This window comes from Oryctolagus cuniculus, chromosome 4 (genome assembly GCF_964237555.1).
Source record: "Oryctolagus cuniculus chromosome 4, mOryCun1.1, whole genome shotgun sequence".
Lineage (NCBI taxonomy): Eukaryota > Metazoa > Chordata > Mammalia > Lagomorpha > Leporidae > Oryctolagus > Oryctolagus cuniculus.
The window spans coordinates 71,770,010-71,788,553 of record NC_091435.1 but is presented as its reverse complement, the minus strand read 5'-3'; the positions used below and the strand labels follow the sequence as shown (position 1 = coordinate 71,788,553).

The 18,544-nt window shown below is 41.3% G+C and overlaps 2 long non-coding RNA genes across 3 annotated transcripts in view; one reads left to right on the top strand and one right to left on the bottom strand.

Annotated features, from left to right (window-relative positions):
* LOC108177921 (uncharacterized) overlaps positions 1-18,544 on the top strand; it is a 228,524-nt gene that overhangs the window by 83,217 nt on the left and 126,763 nt on the right. The gene's annotated exons all lie outside the window — the stretch shown is intronic.
* The window catches only part of LOC138849284 (uncharacterized), a 61,606-nt gene continuing 51,510 nt past the window's right edge, over positions 8,449-18,544 (bottom strand). Inside the window, exon 3 of the long non-coding RNA XR_011387893.1 lies at positions 8,449-8,991. This is a non-coding gene — a long non-coding RNA (uncharacterized lncRNA). The remainder of the gene's footprint in view (positions 8,992-18,544) is intronic.

The following is an 18,544-nucleotide window of genomic DNA, read 5'->3' as shown; positions in this document are numbered from 1 at the left end:
GAGGTCACCAGTCACTCCCAGCAGCCCTTGTTGCTCCATCTAAATTCACCCATTTGTGCAGCAGAAAACTGCAGTTTCCATGAAACTGCCACTTAGAACCGATGTCAGCCAAAAACAAACAGCATAACTGCTAGTTGAGTCCTTGCATTGACTGCAATACAATTACCATGGCTCACACTCCTACTCCCATCATGCAACTGACAACATGACACTTCTAAGATTTCTAGAAATAAGCAGTAATCAAACCTACTTAAAACTCTGCCCCCCAAGATTATTACATTAAGCCTCAATTCAGAGACGACACCCTATACCTCACAGACAGGGATGACCCTGAACCCCACTGAGTGTAGCCCACTATTGAGCATGCCCACATTCCCTCTCAAGTATGTACTTTCTTGCTTTACATACAAATAAATCCTATCCCTCTGCCATTGTTTACCTACCTCTCATCCTCCAATTCTTTTCCGTATTGGAGACAACAACCTGGACCCACCCATCTGAAAATATCTTGACTCAGGTACTCTATAAAAAAATGACAGGCTAATAGAGAAATATGAACAAATACATGTTAAGGAAATGCAAGTACTCATATATGCTCTAATAGTATACCAATATAGAACTCTTAACTACTATTACTACATATTTAGTTTAATTCTGATTTTATCGTAGGAGGATTATAAAACAATCTATCCAGAACTTTCTCTTAGAGGCAAAAACATTCCAGAATTCACACTCAGCTTCTTCTTTTTAGTATATTGGCTTTTCATCAAAGCCCCTCACAGGGATATTTATTTTGCTTAGCTTGCATACTAATAATTCAGTTGTTCTGCTTATTCTTTAAATTTTTAAAATTTCAAAATGTTGATGTCTTGTGCCTAGTTCCAAAAGTAAATACTAAAACTGATATATAAGACTCCAAAAAGCAATGTAAAAACTCCTAGGTAGATTTATTTTCATCTAACAACTTTCCTTAACATAAGAACCTCTTTTAAAATGTAGAGTTGAGCATCTACTTACAGATTAAAGCTTATTACCTTTTACTATTAATGTTCACCTTTGATGTCTATCAAAGGACCATTAATAAATTACTTTAAATAATATATTCAAACAGTATACAAATAGATGTAAAACTCATTTAACTTATTATTTTGAAATAATTTCAAACTTACATAAAATTATCAGGAATAATAAAAGTAACTGTTCTATTCCCTTCAGGTTTACCCATTGTTAATAATTTACCACATTTAATTTATCTCTTTCTACATTTGATATATATTTTTATTCCAAACCATTTGAAAGTATGTGGTAAAAATCATGCCTCTTTACCCTAAATACTTCAATATTTATTAAGAGCAAGGATATACTCTTAATAAAAATGAATTTTTTTTTGACAGGCAGAGTGGACAGTGAGAGAGAGAGACAGAGAGAAAGGTCTTCCTTTTCCATTGGTTCACCCCCCAATGGCTGCTGCAGCCAGTGCACCGCACTGATCTGAAGCCAGGAGCCAGGTGCTTCTCCTGGTCTCCCATGCGGGTTCAGGGCCCAAGGACTTGGGCCATCCTCCACTGTACTCCCAGGCCACAGCAGAAAGCACCGGGACAGAATCCTACACCCCAACAGGGACTAGAACCCAGGGTGCTGGCACTGTAGGCGGAACATTAGCCTACTGAGCCGCGGCGCTGGCTAAAATTGAAATTATTTAATTAAGGACATTTAATATTTATTATCTATTATAAATTTCACTGGATATTTTTCCAATTGTTCCAATAATGTCCATTATGCCAGTCCCTTCTGCCATTCTTACCAATTCAGAATCCAATCCAGGATATTCCATTACATTTAGTTATGTATTTTTAGTCTCCTTTAATCTAGAACAGCTTTTCAGCCTTTTTTTTTTGTCTTTCGTGATATTGACATTTTTAGAGAATTACAGCAAATTGTTTGGCACTGTCTTCTTCATGTTCTCAGGTAGGTTATGCACTTTTAGCAGGTGCAATGTGTAAGAAATGTTGTGTCCTTGCAAGGGCATGGAATGAAGACGCATACATTGTCATGCTGTCCCACTGCTGGTGAAGTTCACTCTGATCACTTGGTTGAGGTACTACTGTGAGTCAGGTTCCTGCAGTGTAGATTTACCATTTCCCACTTGTTCTAACAAAAATCTGGAAAGGAGTACCTGGAGACTACAGAGCCATTTTGAAAAGCTCATGGAAAATAGGATTAAAAGCGTTTATCTTGGTATAAAATGTTTGAAAATGTAAGCATAATTTTTTCATAATACATATTTTCCATGAACTTTTTGAAGAGCCCTCAAATACAATTATTCCATTTCTCATCAAATTTTCACCAATCTTTATAGCACCCAAGATGATTTATACCTGATTACTATGAATGACTTCAAGCTGATGATTTTAAAATTTTTAAAATTCTATTGACCTTTCCATATTTATGATGTAACATTCTACTCAAAGAAAGAGTTCTCCTTTCTCCACTCTTGTTTGTTTTTATTTTTACTCATCATCAATATGAACTCAAGTTCTTTTTTGTATTCAGTGGGTTATAATACATTACTATAATTATCCATTTCAAGGCACAAATTGTCAGAGTTGAAAAGAAAACATTCTTTCAAGTTAGTCATGTGTCCTTTTGTCAGTTACCCATCCTTTTTTGTATGATTTTTTTTGACATGGGAGCACAGCAAAATATCCTAAGCTCATCTTGCATTTTCTCTGTACCAGTCATGGTCCCTATTAGTATAGAAAGGATACTTAGACACTCAAATCTAGACATACAGATTGAGAATTGTATTTTATACTCCTTAAAAGACATTCAGTGGGTCTTCTGTCATGACTAAGTGCCAATTTGGGCAAATCTAACTGTTAACAGAGCAAATTAGTAGGTGATCTATATTGGCAGGTTGAGAATTACAGATCTGATCAAAAATGTAAAATACCACTGCATTTCTTCCATGTTAAGTCCTTACGATGCATCACAGCGTTAATAATGGTTTCTTTTATGGTAGGTGGAGGGTAAAGAATTCTACATTCATTGTGTATACTGGTTACAAGGAATATACTTATCTCAAAAGCATCATGATCTGAAAACTTTGCATCTTAAAAAACGAGAAAATATGTAATTTGTTTCAAAGAAGTTCATATCATCATGGCTTCATGCAGAAGAATGCAAGTGAATTAAGAAAAGCATTGAGTAATGTTATAAACAGAGTTATTGATATTTATTCTCTCTCTTATAAATCCTTAACTATGGATTATTTTATATTTTCTAGAATCTAATAAAAGTTTAGAGGACAAGTCAAATGTTCCTATTTTTAATAGTTAACATGAAAGATGAGAAGTAATCACCATTGAATCTTCTACTCCTCATTGATTGACCTTAAAGACATGTTATTACCAGAAACATGTTGACTTGTGCCCTTTTTCTCATGTCTCTAAATTTAATACCTATATTGTATCATCTCTGTGAGTCAAGAACACTTTGTCTAAGTCTATGATTCTAAAGTTAACAAACACTTCACACACAGACAGTCTTTTCATAGGTAGCAGAATGTGTTAACTAATTAGGAACACCTGCCAGGGATGTGACTCCCGGAGACAAGCCCATCTTGGCTACTTACTGGATTTGTGCCCTCAGGCAAATTGCTTACCCTCGAAAGCCCTCAGTTTTCTCATCTGTTGAAGCAAGATTATATCTCAAAGGAAAATCTACCCCCAAAAGGTCATTGTGAGGATGAAATGAGAGAATTCAGAGAAAGTACGTAGACCAGTACTTAGAGCTCAGTAAACTACTCAATAAAAAGTAGTTCAAAGAGAAATAGTTCAAAGATTGTTCATTCCAGCATTTCAAAGATATTTTCCTTTGTTCATCCACCATGAGACATGAGACAAAGTAATACCTTTTTTCCCTGTTTAAAATCTCTAATAGATACAATAAGAAGAATCTTCCCAAGCTCAAAATAAAGAATATGATTTAGGGAGCTGCATCAAGGTAACTAAATAAATGCCCCTGCCTTGTTCGTTTTACTCAGCCCAGCAGGTCATCATTTGCCAAACCCACCCGGTGTTTTCTCATCTGCTACCCTTGCATCTGTGGGGAAACCATGCTTCGTAGGACTCATTGGTTCAGAAGACAGCAAACATTTTTGGGTCCTAGATAAGCGGAGAAAAGAGCAAAAAGCAAAGAGGTAGCAGTTTACCCTGCCTCACTTGGGTTATGTCTGTTTCTGATGACTCACTGTCACAGTGCTAATCATAAAGTAGATCTGAGGGTGCTTATCCTGAGACAATACCATAAGGGTGATTAACATGCAGAAAAAAGAAGAGGGGTGGGTGTCCGGCTTAGGCATGAAGCCACCAAATAGGACAAGGTAGCCGCCTCAGAGTGCCTGGATTTTATACCTGGCTCCGCCTCCTGATTCCAGTGTCCTACTAATGTGGACTCTGGGAGGCAGTGGGGATGGCTCCAGCAGTTGGGTTCTTGCATTCACATGGGAGATCTGAATTGAGTTCCTGGTACTCTCTTGGTGTCGCTTTCTCTCTGTGTGTTTATCAAATACATTAAAAAAATTAAAGAAGAGAAGTTACCCTTAATTTTTCACAATAAGGGGCTACTATTTCTCTTTTATTTTTTGTTAAATATTTTTTTAAAAAAATGATTTATTTATTTGAAAGGCAGAGTTACAGAGAGGCAGAGAGAGAGCTCTTCCATCCCCTGGTTCACTCCCCAAATGGCTGCAACAGCCAGCGCTAGGCCAGTTGGAAGCCAGGAGTCTGGAGCATCCTCCTGGTCTCCCACACAGGTGCAGGGGCCCAAGCACTTGGGTCATTTGCTGCTGCTTTCCAATCCAAGTTGGATTGGAAGCAGAGTAGCCGGGACTCAAACTGGCTTCCATATGGGATGCTGGTGGCAGCTTTACCCGCTAAGCCACAGTGCTGGCCCCTCTCTTTTAATTTCTAAAATGGCCTTTCTAATTAAAAGGATTTGCTATTTGTCTCACTGTGATCTGAGTGGCGTCTGTGAGACTGGGCCAGATTATTAATATCTTTAAAGAATGCTGGGGACTCCCTACCACTTTCTAGGGTTTCTTTCATGCCATTCAAGTGTTTTCGAAAACTGAGGTCAAGGATGATCCATTAGCATGCAGAGGAAGGAAGCAGGGACTGCACCATTTATTTCAGAGCAATTACATCACTCACTCTGGCTCAGCTACGACAAAGTCGTGTGAAGCAGTGGATGAAGCAATATGTGGGATCCAACTGTCACAGGTCCCCTGCCATTTGGGTAACTCTTATCTTGGGAAAGTTGTAGCAGCTACATACTAACTCTTGGGAGAACCCCATAAGTTCTCATTGCCAAATTAGTGTACCCAAACGTTCTGCCTAAGGAAAACCTGGGAAAGAAAGGAATTATTTGTTTGGAAGACGCTGAAGCATGTGGGAACATGTGGGATAACAGCGTGGAACATAGTTCTCTATGGGCGGCACCACAATGTGGCTTAAACAAACAACATTAAAACAGAAAATGTAATTATATGAGGATCATAAGAAGCAATTTGTAACAATTAACTCTTCAGGGAGGCCTATTTCCACCTTGCCCTGAGGAAACCTCAGGTGTATGTTCCAAGGGACCAAGTCTACAGATTGTAAGGGTCCTTCGAACACAAGTGAGCCAACTGTGCTGTTTTGCTCTTTACTGTCCAGTGTTCTTCCTTTAACATCTCCCACCTGACTCCCAATGTCCCTCACCGCACCAGCCAAGATTCACTAAATGTGGTTTCACAAGGGTCTCAAGTTCCAATTTCCTCTCTCGCTCTGGATAGAAGCTTAAAGCCTTTTAGAAACTGGAGGGACGGCTGCCCTATCGCTGGCAGCTAGCCAGCTGAGGGATCTCCGTGAGCTGTCTGACCTTTCGTTACCTGAGCATCGCTCCTCTGCTGCAGGGGCTGGCTCTTCCTGGTTTGTGGCGATTTTCATCCTGGAGTTCGGTGGCTCACTGAAGATCTAATTCAGCAGACTGTCTGCCTCTGGCTCCTTAATTAGCTCCCGAGAGGCTTTTCTTGAAAGCCCTTCTGGATAATTCTGAAAGGGGGCATTTCCTACAGATAAAGCTCCTTCCCCACCAGGAGGTATGGCTTAAAGCTCGCCTTATCCACACTATACACAGCCCACTAGGGCTCCTGATGATGAAAACATGCTCGTAGGAAGGCTCAAGATGAAATAATTTCTCTCTTTGTGACTCTGCTTTCTCAGCCGATATTATTTGACCACATATGCTAATTACACTGAACAGGCTGCAGTGATGAATGCATTTCTGTTCCTGTCTTAGAGGATTGCAGTCTGTAGCAACGGTTCATAAACTTCATTGTGCGTCGGAAACACCTGAGGAACTTAACAAACTAGATACTCCATCTCTGCAACTCAGAAATTATAGTCTCATTGGTGTGGAATGGAGCCCTGAGAATATGTATTTTAATTAATCATCCCAGAGAACTGATGTGAAACCCTGGAGATACTTTAAAAACCAATACAAGGGGGCGGGTGCTGTGGCTCACTTTGCTAATCCTCCGTCTGCGGCGCCAGCATCCCATATGGGCACAAGGTTCTAGTCCTGGTTGCTCCTCTTCCAGTCCAGCTCTCTGCTGTGGCCCGGGAGGGCAGTGGAGGATGGCCCAAGTGCTTGGGCCCTGCACCCGTATGGGAGGCCAGGAAGAGGCACCTGGCTCCTGGCTTCGGATTGGTACAGCGCCAACCGTGGTGGCCATTTGGAGGGTAAACCAATGGAAGGAAAACCTTTCTCTCTGTCTCTCTCTCACTGCCTATAACTCTACCTGTCAAATTAAAAAAAAAATACAAGAGAGATCTATCCCAACTTCTTGCCTTTGTGCTCAGGTACACAGTTCTGGAAACCAGTAGGCAAAGCACAGTGTAGGTGTCCAGTCTTCCAAAGTCAAATGCTGAACTCATGTTCTGTCTGCATTTGTTGTTCCTACCAAGTTGATCAAATTGCTTTACATGCTTTCTCATCTTTCCCTTTGTTATAGAAGTGAGCACTGTATGTCTGTATTTCTGTGATGGAAAAACTAAAAACTATCACTTGGTTTGCCATCCATTATACCTCAGGATCTGCTCTCCAACAAGCAGACTGATCACCTTTAAAAAATAGCAATTTATTTTCAGAAAATTTAATGGCTTCCTTAAGCATCTATGTGCATTGATAAGATATGACTTGCCACGCTCAAGTTCAGCAAGCCATAGGTGGAGGTTGCTAATCTGGAAATGTAGGTTTCCAGACTGTGCTGATGGGAATCACTGTTATGGGGGGGGGGGGGATGTGTAGCAGCACAGAAGAGGAACGGATGAGTCTCCTCACCTGCCTGTCCCACCACATTGTTCAATTTACAGTCATTGAACTTTGTGTTCATTATTATTATTATTGTTGTCTTGGCCCCTACCCCCACATATTTGCTTTTCTTTTTATTTCTATTTGGAAAAATACTTTTTGCACAACTCTATCTACTTGGAGCAATAATTACTCTATTTTCATCTGTGGGTGTCCAAGTCCATTTATCTGTGGTGTGAAGTCTATGGATTATGTGGCAATTTCTAAATTTTGCTGATTTTGAGGATCTATCTATGCAGGCAGGATAAATATACACATATTAAATAGAAGTTATAGGTTGGCACTGTGGCATAGTAGGTTAAGCCTCCGCCTGCATCACTAGCATCCCATATGGTTGCCAGTTAGTATCTTGGCTGCTCCTCTTCTGATCCAACTCTCTGCTAATGGCCTGGGAGAGCAGTGGAAGATGGCCCAAACTCTTGGACCCCTACACCCAAATGGGAGACCTGGAAGAAGCTCTGGCTCCAGGCTTCAGATTAGCCCAGCTCTGACCATTTGGGGAGTAAAGCAGCAGGTAGAAGACCTCTCTCTCTGTCTATCCCTCTCTCTGTAACTTTGCCTCCAAAATAAATAAATCTTTAAAAAATAGATGTTAGATGTCTATACATAATAGACACATAATTCAAAACCTTAAAGGCTAGTACATTTTCTTTTTTAAATATTTAGTTATTCATTTATTTGAAAGGCAGAATTACAGAGAGAGAAAGAGACAGAGACAGAGATTTTTCCATCTGCTGGTTCACTCCCCAAATGGCCACAATGACTGCGGCTGGGCCATACCAAATATAGGAGCCTCGAAATCCATCTGCATCGCCCATGTGTGTGGCAAGGGTCTAAGTACTTGAATCATCTTCTGCAGCTTTTCCAGGTGCATTTGCAGGGAGCTGGGTCAGAAGTGGAACAGCTGGGACATGAACTGGTGCTCATATGGGATGCCAGGATTGCAAATAGCAGCTTTACCGGCTGTGTCACAACACTGGCCCCAGTTAGTACATTTTCTTTCAATTCAGTCTACTGTATTCAACTGCCAGCCTTATGATTCTTGCATCTAAATGATTTCTAATGGAAACTGCAAGCACTTACTTGTTGTCATCTTAATCAGGGAGATGCTCAAACTTATGTCAGGCATCTCAAAACTCTGGAGAGAGGCAGTGAAAAATACCCATAAGTATCGCAGTCTATACGGTCTCAGAATTCAGCACTGGCTCACAGTAACACCATAAAGAGCACCAATTTTTTTTTTTTTTTTTTTTTTTTTTTTTTTTTTTTTTTTTTTGTGCTCCAGCTTCCTCTCCTCTTCTCAGCTCTGCAAATATTTTCTTGCTAAGAATTCCTCTGGTCTAATTCACACAGCAATATCCTCAACTCTGAAGAAGGTACAGATACCAGTTTGTTTTGCAAAGCACAAATAATCAGTTGGGGGAGAAATGGAAAGTTCTTGATGCAGTGGCTTTTATCCAGATCCTGCTCTTCCGCTTCTTGGCTATTGACCTCTGCCAACTTCTGTGATCTCCCTTAGCCACGATCTCTTCAGCTATAAAATGCAGGTACTAATTGTGCCTCCTTCAAGGTGTGCTGTAAAATGAATAAAGGAGAAAAGGCACACTGAGCACTTAACATAGCTCGGGGCCATCATAAGCATTCATTAAAGAAAATGGGCATTTGGCCTAGAGGTTAAGACAGGGATCAGGGGCCGGTGCTGTGGCACAGTAGGTTAAGCCTCTGCCTGTGGCGCCGACATCCCATATGGGTGCCGGTTCTAGTCCTGGCTGCTCCTCTTCCAATCCAGCTCTCTGCTATGGCCTGGGAAAGCAGTAGAAGATGGCCCAAGTCTTTGGGCCCCTGCACCCATGTGGGAGACTCGGAGGAAGCTCCTGGCTCCTGGTTTCGGATTGGCACAGCTCCGGCCGTTGCGGCCATTGGGGAGTGAACCATCAGATGGAAGACCTTTCTCTCTGTCTCTCCCTCTCACCATCTGTAACTCTACCTCTCAAATAAATAAATAAATAATCTTAAAAAAAAAAAAAGACAGGGATTGCAATACCTATACCTTAGATCGGAGTGTCTGGCTTTGAGTCCTGACGCGGCTCCAGATTCCAGGATCCCACTAATGTGCCCCCTGGGAAGCAGAAATTAATGGTTCAAATTCATGGGTCATTGTCACTTACATGGGAGACCTGGAATGAGTTCCTGGCTTTGGTTTGGCTCAGCTTGGACTATTTTGGGATTAAAAGAATGAACTAGCAGATGGGAGATCTCTGTTTCTCTGTCTTTCAAACAAGTATGCACATAAAATTTTTAAAAAATAATCAGTGTTGGAATTTTTTGTCTTTTTATCTGGAAATATTTTCAATAATATTATAGAAAAACACAAATACTTCAATGAGCACACATTGATTTAACAATTTTTAACTTTTTTAAAGGTTTTCTTTGTTAAGAAAAGATTTCATTCCATTTATTTGAAAGGTAGAGTTACAGACAGAGAGAGGGAAAGAGAGAGAGAAAGGTCTTCCATCCGCTGGTTCACTCCCTAGATGGCCACAACACCAGAGCTGAGCCAATCTGAAGCCAGGAGCCAGGAGCTTCTCCTGGGTTGTCCATGCAGGTGCAGGGGCCCAAGCACTTGGACCATCTTCTACTGCTTTCCCAGGCCATAGCAGAGAGCTGGATTGGAAGAAGAGCAGCCAGGACTTGAACTGGCACCCATTTGGGATTCAAATGCTGCAGGCAGAGGCTTGGCCCATTACGCCACAGCACCAGCCCCAATTTTTAATGTTTTATGACATTTGTTCGAAATGTAAATAATATAGGCAAGCAAATATATTACTTCTTGTTGGTATTCCTCATTAGTATCAGAACTTGAAAAGATGAAACTCATTAAGAATATCAGCAAGCAAATGGATGTGGATTTGTGGGGGTTAAACAAATGTTCTTATCTCAAAGAATACCACTCTTTTCTGAGAGTTGGGCTGTTGGATGACTCAGAAGCCTTTGCTTCCTTCAACTTTATTCATTTGGCAAAACTGCATCGCACATATGTATGCAAATTACAGCTTAATAAATTACTACACATAAACAACTGCGTTGCGTACTCTAATATATGCAGGGCACCCAGCTGGATGCAGAGGCTGCTGAGACATGGAAAGCATGGTTCCTTCCCCAAAACAGGAATATGCACTAATCAGAGCTTAGTTCATGTCCTGACTCACACTACCTCACACCTCAGTGGGCTGTTCCTGAATGAGTCAGTGTTGACAACAACAGTACACAAGGTCCCCCTACCTGGATCACCTGACAGCTCTTGCAGTCACCATGGGATCCTGCAGAAATCCTGCCCCTTCCCACATTCTTTCCTTGCTCAGCCCAGTGCCTGGGTGATACTTGTCAAGAGTCTCCTTAACAAGGAAATGGGGTGTGGTTCTTATGAGAATGGAGATGACAAGGATCAGGCAATTAAAATGTGATTTCTATATTTGCCATGGCAATTTGGAGGGGTGGCATGAAAATGGAGATAGTAAATTTTCTCTCACTTTGAATTTTTTAAAGATTTTATTTACTTATTTGAGGTGCAGAGTTATAGACAGACAGGAGAGACAGAGAGAAAGGCCTTCTATCAGCTGGTTCACTCCCCAAATGGCTGCAATGGCGAGAGCTGGGCTGATCCAAAGCCAGGAGCCAGAAGCTTCTTCTGGGCCTCCCACTTGGACACAGGGGCATAAGCACTTGGGCCATCTTCCACTGCTTTCCCAGGACATAAGCAGAGAGCTGAATCAGAAGAGGAGCAGCTGGGATAAAACTGGTGCCCATATGGGATGCCTGCACCACAGGTGGAGGCTTAGCCTACTATGCCATAGCGCCGACCCCTCTCTCACTTTGTTTTATTTTTTATTTTTATTTTTTGACAGGCAGAGTGGATAGTGAGAGAGAGAGACAGAGAGAAAGGTCTTCCTTTGCTGTTGGTTCACCCTCCAATGGCCGCCACGGCCAGCGCACTGCGCTGATCCGAAGGCAGGAGCCAGGTGCTTCTCCTGGTCTCCCATGGGGTGCAGGGCCCAAGCACTTGGGCCATCCTCCACTGCACTCCCTGGCCACAGCAGAGAGCTGGTCTGGAAGAGGGGCAACCGGGACAGAATCCGGCGCCCCGACCAGGACTAGAACCCGGTGTGCCGGCGCCGCAGGGCGGAGGATTAGCCTAGTGAGCCGCGGCGCCAGCCCCCCTCTCTCACTTTGAATTTAAACTTCGCACCACAAGTTCTCCAGCTGAAACTTCCTTGCCCTTGGAAGACACTTCTACCATATTTCCTCCTTAGAAAAGGCTTTACAAATAGACATCTAAGCTGTGTCCGATTAGAAGAAAGTTAAAAAAAAAAAAGCACCCTTAAGGCTTAGAAGTGTTGAAATTTTATAGAAGTTTTCCATTGCTTTACCATTTTTTTTGGAAGACAGCAAATGAAATGCACTTTGGGTAAAACAACCGGGCCAGCAAAGATTAGCTTTAGAGTAGATATTATTTGGGTTCCATTAAATCAAAACCAAAAAAAGTAAGCTCTTAAACACAATGATCTTTTGTTCAGGATGAGAGTTTTTTTTTTTTTTTTTTTTTTTTTTTTTTTTTTTTTTTAACATCAAGGGAAGGCTACACTGTAACACCATGGAACAATCCTGAGCTGGGAGTTAGTTGAGAATCATGGGTCTCATCCAGGCTGCTATTGACCTCTGTGAACTTGAGTAAGTTGCAGAACCTTTCTGGCTTAGACTCATCTTCTGGAGAAGAAAACTGCGTGATGCTTAATATCCCTTTTCTGTCAGAGAGACACATCATGTGCGAACTGTAAGACTGTAGCATCACAGCTTTTGCAGATATTTGGATAATTGGGTGAATATACTTCCCAAGTCTTGTCAAAGTTGTAGACATGCAGTTACTACAGACTGTCAGGCACATGCTTTTAACTTTGCATATTGTCTTTTTAAATAATTCCCAATACTTGCATTTGATTTCTTCCAGCCGGCTCTTGTGTTTGCAGCTCACAAGTCAATTTTTCCTACATTATTTAATTAATACTTCCATTCTGTGAAATATTGTTTTCCATTTTATCTATTAGAAAAATGAGCTCAAAGAAGTGAAATATTCTGCATTCCATAGATGATACATGGCATAACTTGGACTCAGATGAATGTTTTGACTTTCATGTTAATTCTCTTATACTATACTTTTGTAGCAATCCTGGTTAATGCAAAAAGAGTTAAGAAGACTCGGTTGCAAAAGAATTGTGAACTGAAATATTTCTGTCATCTGTTACCTGAAACCCTGCCTACACGGGGTCTGATCGAATTAATTAGCTGCCCTTCATGCATGTAACACGCTGACCATGGGAGACCTGGAGGCATTATTCCAATGATGCCACCAACTCAGATCACGGACACACATGCTTGTCTTCATCTCTCAGAGTGTCATGGCTTCCAACTTTATTCTTCTGACCTTATCATACACTTATGGTCCCTAGTTCATTCCGGGAGAGAAGATACAGGACAAGAAGATAAAAATGGGAATAGCCCAATCCTAGAACCATCGACATTTGAATGTTATTTGAAGAAAGAAGAATCAGTCATTGGAGAGACTTTTTAAGAAAATACTTTAACAAGAGCTTCAGAGAGCACAGAGGAGTGGAGAGCAGGGGATAATGGGTCAGAAAAATGGGAAGATTGAACTAAAAGGAAACAGGAGCTGTGCAGCAGACAGCTCAGTAGCTCTCAGAGACAGAACAAGAATAAAAGAAATGTGACTGCATCTCACTTCAATAGCAAAGCCTGCTTGCAATCTGACTACTATGATGCCTGTAAACAAGTTGTCCTCAACACATGATTCATTCACTCAGTAAGCATTTCCTGAGTGCTTGGCTAAGTGTGAGGGGTCAGTTAGGCAACAGTAACACCGAAATTAAGGAAAAGGGAAAAAATAACAAGGACGTCTTAAAAACTCCACAGCCCTTACATTCAAGGAGGGCATGACTCAGTGTTTTGGACTGAGGAGTAAATAAAACTGTGATAATGGCAAACACAGGATGTTGGGGGTAGACAGAACCCTGAGGGATCCAGGAAGATTTGTGCTTTAGAAAATGATACAGAGCTGATTTGGGAAGCTTAGGCCTCAATTAAACTCTTGAGCTTTGAAAGAATCTGACTCGTTCACATATGGTAAATATTAGGCTTAATTAGTCTGAGAGTATGAATGAGAGTCATAATATAAGTATCCCAGTTAGGGTTCTGAACTACCTGCAAACATAGCAGGCTGTCAATCCCTTGCCATACCTCAGTCCTGTCCTCCCCTCGTGTCCAGGATGGTGGTATTATTCAACCAGGCTCCCCTATCAGTCTAGGCCTCCACTTTCTCCCCTAGTCATTAGTGCTCTGCACTCCCCATCTCCACTCCATCTAATAGCCTGTGGCACTGTTGCTGATCTCCTTCTATACTTTGACCCTGACCTGTGGTGAATCTTGTAATCATTCCACTAGCCGTAGGGTTGGGGTAGGGATGGGGCCAGAGTTTGTCAAACACTCCACTGACATTACAGGATGCATCCTTTATTCACTCCCCAAGGTAGAGTTGAGTCCAGCTCATGTCTTCTTCTTTTTTTTTTTTTTTATTTGAGACACACAGAGAGAGAGAGAGAGAGAGACATAGAGTGAATCACAATCTACTGGCTCACTCCTCAAATGCCCATAACAGGTAGGACAGGGCAGAGGTTGAAGACTGGGGATATAGACGGCCAGAATCCAATTGCTTCAGAGATCACTGTTTCCTCCCTGGGTCTGCTTTAGCAGGAAGCTGGAATTAGGAGCCAGAGCTGGAGATCCAACTCAGGCGCTCTGACAGCATACATGAATGTCTTAACTGGCATCTTTGCCACTTAGCCAGACATCCCAGGTCATGGTTGTTTTTTTTTTTTTTTTAAAGATTTATTTATTTATTTGAAAGGCAGAGTTACAGAGAAAGAGAGGGAGAGGGAGAGGGAGAGGGAGAGGGAGGGAGGGGGGAGGGAGGGTGAGAGAGACAGAGAGAGAGAGACTGATTTTTCCATCCACTAGTTCACTCCCCAAATGGCCACAATGGCAGAGGCTGGGCCAGGCCCAAGTCACAAGCCTGGAACCCCATCCAGGCCTCCCACATGGGAGTCAGGGTCCCAAATACTTGGGGCCATCTTCCACTGCATTCCCAGGTATATTATCAGGGAACTGGATCAGAAGTGGGACAGCTCAGACTGTAACTAGCGCCCATATAGATGATGAGGTTGCAGACAGTGGCTTAGCCTGCTGCAGCACAGCTCTGGCTCCCAGGTCGTGTCTTTTAATAGGGCTTTGCTGAAGTTCCTTGCTGACAGAAGGTCATCAAAACTCATAGAATAACATAGCTGCATCTGCATGTGGCTGCTCTGTGAGCTTTTGGGCCCTGGCTGTGCACTTAAGTTTCCTTAGATGGCTCCTGCTGAACTATGCGGTCCCCTGTCTTCCTCTAAGCCTTTTTTCTCAGGTAAGGGCCAACACAACCCCAGCATCAGGAATCTGTTCATGTAAGTCTATGAAATCTAGAATTCTGGTGCCAACAGCCACAAGGATTAGAGGGCAAAAGACACTGAGCCTGATGAAGTGTTAAGTTCTACTTTCCAAGATCCCCTTACCTCTCAAAGGCAACATTTGCCAGGATGATTGTCAATGGGGACAGTGGTCTTATATAAGAGAAAATCACCTCCTACCTACTCTACTGTGATCCTGTCCCCAGATCCTCAAAAGGATTCCTACAGTAAAGTTGATAATGACCGTCACAATGGTAAATGTTTTTATTGTGCCAGCTAAGCGCCAGGTACTGTTCTGAGCAGTTGTACTGTTAATTCATTTACTCTTCAAAGATACTTAATGAGGTTTGTACAGTTCTTTTTCCTCTTTGTAGATGAGGAAATTGAGGCACAGAGCAGAGATGTAACTTGTCTCAAACTGCACAACCCTTAAGTGGCAGAGGTATTAGTTGCAGTAGTATTATTTCTGACCCCATGCTCTTATCCAGTATATCACACTGGCTCACATTTGAGAGAAGTGCATTTACCAAATTCTGAGTCATTCATTTTTCTAAAAAATTGGGATTTAATTCACATACCCTGTAATTCACCCCTTTAAATTTGCAGCTCAGTAGTTTTCAGTATAGTGTAGCACCACTATCTAATTCTAGAACATTTTCATCATTCTGGAAAAAGCCTCATTTACATTAGCAGTCATTCTTCCTTCTCACCTCCCCTTCTACTTTACATATCCTCTGGCAACTAGTACTCTGACCCCATAGATTTGCATATTCTAGACACTTATGTAGATAGAAACATATAATACATACTCCTTTGTGACTAGCTTAATTCATTTGGCATCATATTTTCAAATTTCATCCATATTGTATCAGTTATCAGAATTTCATTGTTTTTCATAGCTAAATTATATTCAATTGTATGAGCATACCACATTGTTTATTCATTAACTAATAGTTGTTTGGATTATCTTCATGTTAGAGTACTGTGAATGATGCTGCTATGACTATTTATGTAGAAGTTTATGTGTGATCCTATATTTTTATTTCTCTGGATATATACTTAGTAGAAGAATCACTGGTAATGCTAATATTTTAAGCTATTCAAAATGTAGCTCATCAAGAGAACAATCTAGATGGAATTTCCACTGATTTGCTATACCAAGTGATCTACATGAAATGATTTTTTTATTTAACGAATGCATTTTTACATAGATACAACTTTAGGAATATAGTGATTCTTTCCCCCATGTCCCCCACCCCACTCCCATCCCACTTCCCATCCCCTCTCCCATCTCCTTTTTCATTATGGATCATTTTTAGTATGACTTTATATACAGAGGACCAACTCTGCTAATCATTGATTTCAACAATTTGCCCCACGCTCACACACAACACGTAGAGTACAGTTTGGGGAGAGAATTTGCAGTTGATTCTCATATTACAATTCAATAGGGACAGAGGTCCTACCTGGGGAGCAAGTGCACAGTGACTACTGTTGTTCCTTTAGCAATTAACACTCTTTTTTATGATGTCAGTGATCATCTGAGGCTCTTGTCATGGGCTGCCAAGGCTATGGAAGCCTTTTGTGACCATAGACTCTGTCAGTATTTGAACTCGGCCATAAGCAAAGTGGATGTTCTCTTCTCCCTTCAGAGAAGAGTGTCTCCTTCTTTGATGACCCTTTCCATGAAATGATCTTTACAGTGGGAAGTGAAAATCCAGCCCATAGTTCTTCCTTCCTAGGACTAATGACTTAGGGATCCAAGGAGACACATACATATACACTTATGTACATAGATTCCCCAGTAATGAAAGCAAGCATTTATATGCATAGTATCCTCCAAATTCCTCTAGAAACAATAAATATACCCTCCTGTCCCCACTCCAGCCTAGCCCTAGAGTAACCTTTCTGAAGCAATATTTTTCTAGCTCAGAATCATATCAAAATTCATATCATCATCATGAAGCCAAACACTTGCTTTCTCGTTGAGAAGCATCTGTATTCAGACGAGTGCTTCCTTCACAGCATTTTAAAAGAACTATGCACAGGTATTTGTTTTGCATTTCTTTAACTGTGGAGTTACTTAGGTGGTTTTTGTTGACCAAGGGGTGAATTGTGCTCAAATAGAGTCTCTTTTTCATAAGCCAGAAAAGTGCTTCAGCTCTTCCAAGGTTAAGAAAAAAAAATCATTTAATGATTTTTTTATGTAAAGATGTTTCCTGCTTCTAAAAAGCTATACCTCTTTAGATTAACATCTAAATCTACATCAAGATTAGTACTTCTTTAGGTGTATTTAAAGTTGTACAGATTTTTTCAGCTAGAACATATTGTAAAAATTTTTGCTGAATGGGTTTAAAATCAAATGTAATACACTGTATTAGTCTGCTTTTTGTTACTTTAACTGAAGTATCCTAGAGAAGCTACTTAAAAAGGAAGGAGGTTTATTTGAGCACATGGTTTTGGAGGTTTATAGTCCAAGATCAGATGGTCTCATTGTTCTGGTGTTTCATAAGGGCCTAGGATGACAGAATGGGTGCAGAGTAAGGATCATGTGGTGAGCCAGGGAACAGAAAACTAGCTGAACTGGGCTTAAAAGCCCAATCCTCTTGCAAGATCTATCTTCTGAGGGCATACCCCCAATGACCAAAGGATATCCCACTAGGCCTACTTCCTAAACTGCATATTTGGATCAAATCTCCACCCTTAATCTATTCACGATTAACATTACCTATTAATCATTGACATTAGACTTTGAAGACCAAGTCCCCAGTACACGGGCCTTTGGGAGAACACACGCATCGTTATCTAAACCATAATATGCCACCAAAGGATAAAAATGCACTGAACACATTAAATAGTTATCATATACAAAATCATAACAAAAATTCACTTGTGATTAAACTGTTCCTGGCACCCAAAACTGAACACTGTCCAATTTTCTTCCTCCACTATTTCCCCATTCATTGAGGGCTCAGGGGTTTTGAGACAATGTCCTGTTCTTCATTTCTCTTCAGCTTCTTTTGTGAAGTACTTCCCATACACGACATGCTTATCCAGCTATTTAAAGTGCAGTCAGTTCTACTATAACGCAAGGAAATCTGGGGTAGAAAGTCTATGTATTGCAAGGTAGAGCTGGAAGAAGGTTAAGTATTCTATTATGTGCTTAACGGGCTCCATATGTATGTGCCTACCACATTCTTTAGCTCCCTCCTCTAGTTTCCCTTTAACTTATATTACTCAGGCTCTGTTTTCTGCAGGGCCAGTGCCACCCTGCAGACTTGGGTAAGTGTTTCTCTCTTCAGTGCTGCCTTACTGCAGAGCACATTGGATCCCTGTAATTTTGGCTAACAAGTATCCCTTTTCCCTGAGCTTTTCAATAGGATTGAAAAATGCAAATTTGAAAATGGCTTAGGAGTGAGTGTTCGGCATAGTGGTTAAGCCACTGCTTGGATGCCAGCATCCCATATGGGAGGGCCTCATTGGAGTCCCAGCTGTACCTTCCTGCTAATGTGCACCTTGGGAGGCAGCAGGTGATAGTTCAAGTACTTAGGTCCCTG